Source organism: Orcinus orca, chromosome 5, assembly GCF_937001465.1.
Source record: "Orcinus orca chromosome 5, mOrcOrc1.1, whole genome shotgun sequence".
In the NCBI taxonomy this organism is placed as follows: Eukaryota; Metazoa; Chordata; class Mammalia; order Artiodactyla; family Delphinidae; genus Orcinus; species Orcinus orca.
In genome coordinates, this window is record NC_064563.1 from 55,183,638 (window position 1) to 55,192,619 (window position 8,982).

At 42.8% G+C, this 8,982-nt stretch overlaps 1 pseudogene; it reads right to left on the bottom strand.

Annotated features, from left to right (window-relative positions):
• Positions 1–5,168: 5,168 nt before the first annotated feature.
• On the bottom strand, positions 5,169–5,700 carry LOC101274259 (glycine cleavage system H protein, mitochondrial-like; annotated as a pseudogene).
• Positions 5,701–8,982: the final 3,282 nt, after the last annotated feature.

The following is an 8,982-nucleotide window of genomic DNA, read 5'->3' on the forward strand; positions in this document are numbered from 1 at the left end:
AGTGGCATAGCGCAGGGTGTTTGCTGTACCGTCTAAAGGGGCGGCTGCCACCCTGCTCCTGGTTGAGGTCCTGCAGGATTGCCACCCACAATCACGTAGGCTGATGTTTCAGAAGTAAAGCAACTACACCCCAATTAAAATAAAAAAAGCAGCAGCAGCTACAAATCCAGATGTCCCTAAATGGGCCAACTAACATGGGATTGTGGACTGTAAAGGCCCATGGGCTGTCAGTCCTTTGTCAGAGTCTGTGGGGATAAAGAGTGTGTCTTTAACATTTTATCTATATACAAGACTCAGGAGCCCAGGTCTAGCTCTTTTCACTTAGCACCTGGGGTGCACCTTCTCCATGACGGACTCGCACAGTTTTGACCCCCTTCCCTCCTCCAGGTCTCATTCAACAACAACAATAGCAATAAAGTGTAGTGTTCCCACTACAGTCATGGTTTCACCCTGATGTTTAGATTGTTTTGCTAGGAATCCCTACTATCTTTTTTTTCCCCTGAGGGAAAAATGAATGGGGGAACCGATTGTTTATAACTAAAAGCTTTCTTTCGCATAAAGAATGGCGATAATCATTCTTTTGGGTAAAAGTGACAAGTTGAACACATCAAATTTTGCATGCTCCCGACACTCCACTCCTGAAAACACAGTAAAGGATTTTTTTTTAAGTCATAACTGCTCTCAACACAGAAGAATGGGAACTGTTAGCACCAGAAGTTTGGAAACCTGACTGAAGAAAGCTGAGTTCTCATTTAGCGGGGGAGAAAATGAGCACCAACTCAATTTACATGCAGAATACCCTGAAGGCTCGAAAACTGACAGAAGCACGTCACTTTAAAGTGAGGGTGAAGAGGGAGAGGCGCCTCAAATAGTATTGGTAGAAAGCTGCTAAAAGGGCCATTACATCTACAAAATCCCTCCCTACTCCTCCGCCCTTGCAGAAACCAAAAGTTTATCCACAGGAGAAGGTAAAATAGGCCCTGGACTTAGCGAATGTTAGTCTTACCGGAAGATGAAGTGGTTCAGCCAGAGCACCCTTTGGTGATACTTCTCAGCCTTGGCTACACAGTGACACCACCCGGGAAGCTTTTCAGAATCCCTGTGTTCAGACCCTGCACCAATAAAATGAGTATTTCTGGAGTATCAACGTTTTTTAAAGCTCCCCAGGTGATTCCATTGTACAGCCAAGATCGAGAACCACTGTCCTATGGTGAAACTCTTGGTCAACAATCCTCTATCAGCTTTTTAGTCCTCCAGCTTAGCCAAAGGTAACCTGACATCTGATGAAAGCTGCTAACATGAATGAAAAGTCCAAAGCCAACAACTTGGAAGAATCAGAGGCTAAGGGAGAAGAACCTTCAGAAAATGATCCTATCCCCAGAGAGATGAGGAAAAAACAAGTCATCTGTAGACTAAGGATAGGATGCTATGGAAGAAGGACACGTGAAGAACACGGGAACATTCTTGGAAATTAGAAACTCAGCAGAAGGGTTGGAAGCTGGAATTGAGACTAACCTAAAAATAGAGCAAAAAAACGCAAAGATAAGATCAGGATCAGACCAGGACATTCAATATCTAAACAATAGGGACTTCAGAAAGAATAGAAAGTGTAGGGGAGGAAATCATCAAACATCTGAGTTTCCCGTAGTGAGAGGGCACGAGGGAGCTCACCACAGCGGATGGGACTAGAACCCCTGTCAAGGCACACCATCTTGAAATTTCCAAACAGTGGGACCAAGAGAAGCTCCCCAACACGCTGAAAAACCGGTCACACAGAAGCGCTAGAAGTCAGAGTAGATGTGTTCTTCTCAGTGGCAACACTGGAAGCGAGGAGTCCGTCAGGCAGGTATGTCAAGATTTTGAAAGAGAAAGGTTTCCCACCTGCTTACTCTCAGTCAAGGGTAAAGTATCATGAAGCCATTTTTAGAAATTGGAGCCCTCACAACTTTGCCTCCCATGCACCCTTCCTCAGGAAGCTGCTAGAGGGTGTGCTCTCCTATATGAGTGGATAAACCAAGAAAGAAGCATCCGTGGGATTCCGCCTTCAGTGCTGTTCACGCAGGTCAGAAGTTGGCTCTCTGAAGGATTTTGCCTTTGAAGGATTTATGCAGCTTTCATTTTATCCCTTCCCTACCCCCCAGTCATGGTGGGTGAGCACATGCACACACACACGCATACACACACACACACACACACACGCATACACTTCCCTCTACAGAGGAAAGACAGAATGACCCTTCTAAACACTTTACCTTGGGCTAATTAAACCAACAATTAAATCTGTGTACCGGCACTGGTACCCTTTATTCAGGGCGGTAACTTAAAAAAAGTTCCCACCTCCACTGCTAGACTCTAAGTGCCTCAAAAGCTGGGGGAAGGGAACATGTACCCAGGGCAGCAAGTCTCAGTCAGCTCTGCAGCACACAGCATATTCTCTGGCACATAATAGAAGCTAAAAAAAAAGGTTTGTTGAATTCAGTTGACTGACTTGGTCGGAAAAGTTCACATAGCAGTGATGAGAGCCATAAGATACTCGCTGCTCCAAACTAGTCTTTTGCCACCATGTGTTATTTTGGGTGCAGTATTTTGATTTTGTAAAAATTATAGGGAATAAATTAAAATGTGGCAAATACTGGGATACGAAATACTGGGATTCCAGATTCCACTGAAGTTTGAGAGACCCGGAAACTCTAGGTCTTGTTCTGGAATGGTGCTTATGGACAGGGGTGAATAGTAGCTGTCCTTGTTGGTTGGCATTTGCTCTGCACCTGACCACATTTCCCACCAAATCCCGGACATGGATATGGATGGTGATGTCTCGTCTAACAGAAGAAAAATTCTTGGCCTTGTTTCCATCAACAGTGAGAAAACGGGGGGGGCGGGACTTCCAAGAATGATGGAGTGAGGGTGTCTGTAAATCTGCTTTTCCATAGAAGCAACAACAACAACAAAAAAATAACTTGTCCCGAAAGTTCTGAAAACTTTTTCAGAGCTCCAGAAATTAACCAAATGCTTATAACAATCTGAACCTTGGTAAGAACTGCAGGTTTTGTGATATTTTAACCCAGTCTACACCGCACACCCTACCCCACCCCAGCTCCACACTAGTCTTGAAAAACAGCAGCCCTGCAACCACTAGAGGGAGCACACGGGGTTTGGAGCACCTCAAAATGGCTCATCCCAGCGCATTGTCACCATCTAACCTGTCTCACAGGCGCTCTGGAAAAGCCCCACTGGCAGGGTGGTTGTATTTAACTTGCCTCAGAGCTCACTCTGTGGGAAAGCCTTATACCCAGGGCGTTTGTTGAAAGATAGTCAGTGCAATTGTTTAACCCTGCAGCTACTTGAGGCTGCAATACCAGTGGGGGTAAACAAGAGCTGGCCCCAAACTGCAAGATCTGGGGAATGAGATGTCCTCGGGGGCTTTTAAAAGCTTGCAGCATAGTTCTTGGGGTCTAGAAGGCCATGTGCATGTGCAGGGCTGTGTGCATGCTCAGCAAAGACCTGAGGCCCCGATTTCACTTCTGACTGATCTTCAGGGCTTGTGCAGTCAGGGAGCGAAGGTTAAGGCAGAATTGTAAATTCCCTGTGCATTGAAGGTGCGCTCCAGCATACAGAGCCCCTTGACTTTGTCAAGGGGGACTGACTGGCTCAAGGCATTTAAGGAAATCTGTGAGCATTCTTTAACTGACCATTAAACACAACAGATATTCTAGTGGCCAGACGCAAAGAACGAAGTCTGGAAGGATACAATCTCAATTCATAACTTGGATTAACCCGAGTGAGGAGTGGGGAGGTGATGATCAAAGAGAATTTTAGTCTTAACTGCAATATGTTCACCTTTTAGATGAAAGATGAATTTATGTATTGTGTAATAAAAATTAGTTTTATTGTAAACAAAACCATACAGAAGAAATAAAATTCCTCCCACTTTTCTGAGCCAAAGGATAAATAAAGATGCTCCTTAATTTTTTCCCCTAGGACAAAGGTATAGATTTTGTTTTCTATCTGAACAAATTATAAGAGAAATGTGTTCAATTTGGATAAACACAATTTCTTGCAGTCATGAGCCATTGAATGCTTATGATTTTCCACTATAGCATTGTTTGCCAAAGTGAGGAGGCATAGAAGATAGCTAAGTGGTTATTGTCAACATCTTTTAAATTATGTAGTTTTTGTCATCTGGGCTAGGGAAAATTGTAACTAGCATATCAAAGAGAAACATAACATTTTTAAGTTTACAAAAGAAACAGAACAAGTAAATAGTGTAGGTGCTACTCAGATATGGCAGAAATCATAGGGCTGATAAGCAAATGACTCAAGTTTGAGAACAATGCACTGTGGAACCCTGCCTTCTAAAAACACAAATGGATCTATGCAACACAACATGTTTTATGTTAGCGGCTGCAAATATATTCTTTTTTTCCTCAGGTGAAAAGAGTTATTTTAGGGAAAAAGGAGTGGGATTAAAAATCACAATCCACACAGAGTTGGGAGATTGAACTGAACTAGAAAGTTCATATAGCTGATCCCTACCAGCCTCAATAACCTGCTTTTACCTTCCTGTCTTACTGTGCATATCTTCACATTTGATACTTAGGAATATTCACAAGACTAAGAATTAGCTTTCTTTTTTTTTTTAATTAAGAAGTTGAATATTTTATTATTAAACTGTTTCTTATTTTCCTGCAAGGCTGTTGCTTCACTGTATGAAAACAGCACCGCAAACACAGTATATTGCAAAATTAAGAGAGTAATGTTCTGCATTGGACACTATACAACTAACAAACTTTTCTCCACTACCAGTTATTTCCAGTGGGAAGATCGTTGAGTATTTTGACCCAAATCCAGGGATGGCTGTAAGCAAGTTACAATATCATATAAGGCTTAAGATAGCAATATTATCCTTGAATTACATAATTTTTATAACTAGTTTTACCACAGATAATTTCAGGAATTCTGAATATTATAACTGGAGACTAGCCTAAAAATCATAGGGTGTTGTGGAAAAGATGCATAGTGTTTATCTGAAGTCATTAGGAGGTTAAGGGGTATTTTCTTCAGGAAACGTTGTTGCAAGTAGTTTCTTTTGCTAAAAATTGCTTTTTAAAAATCCACCACTAATTTAAGACAACTATGCTAGATTAAGTTGTTTCAAACTAGTTTATTTAGGGGTTCCATTTCCACTCAATAGATTTTATGTATTTCTCATACACTCCTTCACTCATTAGGTCATCTAGTTCTGAAGGGTTACTGAGTGTCATCTTGATCAGCCAACCACCTTCATAACAAGATTTGTTGACAAGTCCTGGATTTTCTGCTAGAGCTTCACTAATTTCAGTTACTTCTGATAGAGGAGAATAGAGTTCACTACTAGCTTTCACACTTTCCAAAGCACCAAATTCCTCTCGTTTGTTCAATTTTGTCTCAACTTCAGGCAGACTACAGTAAACGACAACTCCTAAAGCTTCCTGTGCAAAATTGCTGATTCCTACTGTTCCAACACTGTTTTCTGTTGGTACCCATTCATGTTTGTCTGTGAATTTATGCACCGACACCAGAGCAGGGCCGGTGCGCCAAGCCCGGAGGGCGCCCGCCCACAGTCCCCAGGGCCGCAGCGGTCAGGGGCGCACTGGGCACAGAGATGGCCCGCAGCCTACAGACTGTGGCCTGCATGCTCCGTGCCGCTTGCAGAGCCATGTTCACAGTAAGAATTAGCTTTTCTAAAGTTACGGTGCTTTTGCCGGAACCCTGAAAGTTCAATAATGTTATTTTTGCAGAGCCTGAGATAAGATATAATAGATTTTGGGTTTGCAATAGTCATGTGGGAGAGAAGGAAAAAATAATGGGTGTCTTTTAATTTGTCTGCCACTGCCTCCTCTGGGCAGCGGGCTAGGGGCATCCTGTCCCACCTCCGACTCCATCCACTTGGTTCTCCACAAGTTGTTGTGTTTTTCAAAAAATCCCTTGCCCAGACTTAAGGACATTATTCTAGGAATGGGTCCCTAACCATTTGGGATTAAGAATCAAGTTAGTCTTGCTCTAATGCCAGAACTGCAAGATGAAAACCTTGAAAATTTTGAGCAACTGGTTTTCTTGGTGTAGAGTAAGCCAGTGGTTGGTAAGAGAAAACATGCTGGCAGAAAAAGAGAAGCAAAAAAGAGGGGCAAAGATGTGATAGGAGATCCCTAGTTAAGGCCCCATTTATTCTGTCCTTACGTTCTCTGAGACCTCTTCCCTGCTTTCCTTATGCCCCCTTGTGTTTAAGCTACTTGGACTTGGGTTTCTGACACCAGAGACCGGAAGGTTCCCAACTAGGATAGAAAGCACGTAAGACCTATCTCGTATTGCAAAATGGGTTTATTTAAATTATTATATACAGGAGAGTGATCAAGATGGCAGAATAGTAGGACGTGAAGCTCACCCCCTCCCACAAACACAACAAAAATACATCTACATGTGGAACAATTCTCACAGAATACCTACTGAACTCTGGCAGAAGACCTCAGACTACTGAAAGGGCAAGAAAATCTCCACATAACTGGGTAGGAAACAAGAAAAAAAAAAAGGCGAGAGAGAAATCGGGCTAGGACCTGGCACCCCTGGGAGGAAGCTGTGAAAGAGGAAAGGTTCCTGCACCCTGGGAAGCCCCCTCTCCCTGGCGGGGAGATCAGCCAGGACCGAGGGGTAGCTTCAGAGCCTCAAAGGAAAGCACAGAAGCCAGTTTGTGGCAGCCGGAACAGAGGGAGAACTGCACAGTCAGTGCCACCACCCTGCACTCCCCACGCTGATGTGCATGTCCGCCAGTGCCGGCAGGGGCTGGGTGCTGGAACTCAGGCTTCGGAGATCAGAACCAAGGAGAGGACTGGGGGTGGCTGTGTGAGACAGACGCGGGGGGCTGGAATTCAGTGCGACTTCAGGAGGGGGTGTGCATAGAGGAAGTCTGGGCCACCTTAGAGGCCAGGTGCCATTGTTTGTGGGGGGGTGCCCGAGGGGAGTGGCGGGACCTGGATTGTAGCCTTTTTCCCTGTGTGTGCACTCACAGAGAGGAGGACAGTAGCTGCACAGGCTCCAGGGGCAATGGCAGACCCCTGCCACCTCCCTCCCAAACCCCGGGAGCAGTCTCAGGCCACTGGCACTGACCCCCTGGATGCCAGGAGTGGTCACGGGCCCCTGCCACCTCCCTCCCAGACTCCAGGAGTGGTTGAAAGCCATGTTCACATGCATGGCGTGTCCCTGGGGCATGCCTGAGCTGCCTGCCACTGCCAAGAACCCCAAGACTGGGCACCAGCCACTGCATCTGCACACCCCCTATCAAGGGGATAATGACCAGCACACACTGAGGAAACAGGTGACAGGCATCCATACTAAAAACAGCCCTCACATCAAATATACTGAACTCACACAAGCTACACACGGATGATCCCACATATAAATAGCCCTCCAAGACCACAGTAGATAAATGTTTGTCCTAAATTCACAGAGTAAGAGAAATATAAGTAAAATGAAGAACCAGAGGAACCACTTCCAGTTAAAAGACCAAGAGCAGTTCCCTGAAAGAACCGACAACGAAGCAGACCTCTTCAGTCTAATAGACACCAATTTCAAAAAGGAGATAATGAGAATACTGAAGGAATTAAGAAAGGCTATCAACAGAAATTCAGAGTACTGTAAAAAGGAACTAGAAACTATAAAGAGGAACCAAGAAAAATTAGAAAACTCATTTGCAGAGACAAAAGCTGAGCTAAAGGCAATGAATAGCAGAATGAATAATGCTGAAGAACAAATAAGTGACCTGGAAGATAGAATAATGGAAATCACCCAATCAGGACAGCAGACAGAAAGCCAAATTAAAACAACAACAAAAAAATGAAAGCAATATAAAACACCTATGGGATAATATAAAGCATGCCAACCTACACATAATAGCAATTCCAGAAGGGGAAGAAAGAGAAAAAGGGATCCAAAATGTATCTTAAGAAATTATAGCTGAAAATTTCCCAAACCTAAAAAAGGAAACAGATATCCAGGTACAGGAAGCATAGAGGGTCCCAAACAAGATAAACCTGAAACAGACCTACAACAAAACATATTATAATAAAAATGGCAAAAGTTAAGATAACGAGAGGATTTTAAATGTAGCAAGAGAAAAACACAGTTAATTACAAGGGAACCCCCATAAAGCTATCAGCTGATATCTCTACAGAAACACTGCAGGCCAGAAGGGAGTGGCAAGATATATTCAAAGTCCTGAAAGGGAAAAATCTGTGACCTAGGATATTCTACTCAGCAAGATATCACTTAGGACAGAAGGAGAGATAAAAAAAATTTTCTCAGACAAGCAAAAACTAAATGAATACACCAATACTAAACCTATCCTAAAGGAAATATTAAGAACTCTTCTCCAAAGAGAAAAGAAGAATCTACAGGAAAGAGAAAATCACAATTGGAAAACACTTAAATAAGCCAGTACACAAATTTTTTAAATCAAAAAATTTTCTGTGAAAGTGATGATAGTGCACAATGAACAGCAGAAGAGTGAACCTGAAGATGTAAAAGACGACATCAAAATCATAAAATGTGGGGAAGAAGAGTAAAAAAGTGTAGTTTTTTGTTTTTGTTTTTCCTAGAATGTGTTTGAGCCTATATGACTACCAGTCTAAGGTAAATAGATATAGAAGGGGGTTAACAAACTTGAAAACCAGAGTAACGACAAATCAAAAACATACACTAGAGTCACTGAAACCAAAAAGAAGAGAACATAGGTATAATACAAAAGAAAATCATCAAGCCACAAAAGGAAAAACAAAAAGAAAAGGAAAGGGACAAAGAAGAAATATAAAATCAATGGGAAAACAAGGTTGAAAATGGCAATAAATACATATCTATCAATAATTACCTTAAATGTCAATGAAATAAGTGCTCCAATCAAAAGACACAGAGTGGCATATTGGATTAAAAAAACAAGAGCCTACAATATGC